Below are 2,599 nucleotides of genomic sequence, written 5' to 3'. Positions count from 1 at the left end.
GAAGCGAACGCACAGAAAGCAGCTGTCACAAAGCATGTAAGTACTAAACTAAGTTCTCTTTCATGTCGTATTGCGCTTGAACTGTCAAATACACACACACAAGCTTATGTTAGAAAAACACCGTTGGTTATGTTTATGAAGGTAAACACCTGGGAAAGAAATCAGGTTTATATTAAATCAGTGTATTAAGTGACAGCTTCGCACAGTAGCTATAGCTGCCTACGCTGTTAATATAACACAAACAATAAAATAAAAGCAGAAAAACACTCACTGATCGGGAGTGAATTATGTCTTTAGCTTTAATATGAAGACATTACCTGTGCCCATAAACAGTCGTGGGCGGGGCTTGTAAAATGTCACATTTTATGGATTCTGTAAATGGTTTAAAAATAAACAAACAAAAGGAGTGGGTGGATTTTTATGATTATAGTGGGGTAGTGTACACACGGCCATCACACATTTACATATTATTTAATTTTGCATTATACGTGCCCTGGTACTGTTCTAAAGCATAAAAATAATGTGTTACCAGATATTTAGGAAAGAAGCTCAATTAACATAGTTGTTTCACTTGTTCTGTATCAGAATGTCTGTTTTTGTTTTGATCTGTGTGTCTCCGCCCACTGACAGGTTACCAAATAGTATTTTAACACTCCGGGTTGCCAGTTAGTGGAAAAAACAGCTGGAAACCAGCAAACAAACAGAGTCATAGATCGATGATTCTACCCGAACTTAAAGGCTTCAGCATCCATCTAAAATGCTCTATGATTCTGAGAATATTAAAACATGGTTAAATTAACACATCAGCTTACTGTGTATGGCTTGTCTCCTTCAACAAACGTTCCTCTTGCGTGTCCTTAATCTGGCAACCCATGTTAGTATCGAGTCTCAGGAAGACTGCAGTTCCCATTTCAACCTCTAGCTGTCAAATATTACATACTGCACCTTTAAATATTGGAGGGGGACACAGGAACCGTCTCATGGAAAATCATAAAAGCTTCAGTGCTGCCCTTTTTATCAAACTCACTGCTTATGCTACAAACTCAGGCTACCGTAGAAACAAGTATCTGTTTGATATGCTATCAGAAACATGATTCTCCGAACTCCAGGAGATGAACTGCGGTAACCAACTATAACCGTTCAACAAAGACACACCTCAGCTGATATCATTAAACGCATTAGTCATTAATCAATATTGCCCTTAACAGAGTTGAAGCCAATCATCACTTGTACTAGTGTTCATAGTGTTAGTGAAGATGAAAGTGGAGCATTTGTGCTCCTAGAAACCACATAGAACACACTAGAAACTGCATAATAACGTAATGCAATGGCAACCTCATAGAATACACTAGAAACTGCATACTAATACCCTGGCAACCTCAAATAAACACCATACTAAGCGCTTATCAGGCAGCCAACAACCACCTAGCAACATACAAAAAAGCCCTCACTTATGGAAATCAAAAGCAGAAACCCAGCAGCAAATGCTACACTGTTCAGCACCATTTGTAAAATCAGCACGGAATGTAAAAATCAGGTGTAAAATATAGGTTGCGTAAAGCTGTGTCTGTTCGTCTAAACGAATGTTGGTGAAATTTCGTGTCCAAATATTTACTCAAACGTAAGTCTAAGAGGATTACAAGTCCATTTCTCCAGCTCAAAGCCGAGCTACAGGCCTGGCAGCGTTCCACATCTGATGGGACTTTAAATAGCGCTGTAGATCATTCACACCGTCTGTAATAGAGCTGGAACACGGCCAACCTGGAAACAGCTTTATTCTTAACTTCCTCCGACCTTGGCATGTAAATTACATTTTTATATTCAAACAACACTCTGTGTCAAGGCCAGCGATGCAGACAGAGAGCTCCGTGATAATTATCAACGTGATCGACAGTAGAGGTTTGTTTTTGCTGCTTTGTGATTATCGTCATGTTATAGGCTTTGATTGTTATCACATGAGGGTTCAAGGACTGATTGTGTCATCCGAGAAGTCTGATAGTGATGTGTCCCACTTTGTGGCGTTGAAATACAGCTATAAAAACACAACACTTGAGCAACTGGGTAAGTGTGATTTCACCAAGTACAACATGTTCCTGGATCAGCATTCTTGTTGATCCTGGAACAACATTCCAATCAACCAATCAGAATTGAGATACAATTTTTAGGGAAATATGAGTTAGGTGCTTGTACACTCTTGCTAATCAGCTATCATTTCCCACTGATATTAGGAATAAATTATGGGTAGGGTCAGGTTTAGGGGGTAGGGATTGGGTTAAGTCAAAATTTTTGGAAAACAATGTTGATCCAGGAACATGTCCTCCATTGGAAAAATCAAGGCGACCCTAGCAACTGCATAACACAATCCTAGCAACAGTACAGAACACTTTAGCAACCACATAACAACACTCTTGTGTCCAAGAAATACTGCCATGAAAAAACAGAAGCTTTAGTAATATGAGAGATTCGACGCAATCAAACATTCCTTTCCACCAGAAAACACAAACACGGTAATAATTAACCTTTTATCCATCCAAAATGATCTGAGAGTAGAACACATGAGGTTCATATTGAGTCTAATTGCACTGCTACTTTTAGATTA

The sequence above is a fragment of the Carassius auratus genome, unplaced genomic scaffold, assembly GCF_003368295.1.
Source record: "Carassius auratus strain Wakin unplaced genomic scaffold, ASM336829v1 scaf_tig00033339, whole genome shotgun sequence".
NCBI classification, from domain to species: domain Eukaryota; kingdom Metazoa; phylum Chordata; class Actinopteri; order Cypriniformes; family Cyprinidae; genus Carassius; species Carassius auratus.
This window is presented reverse-complemented; position numbering follows the sequence as displayed.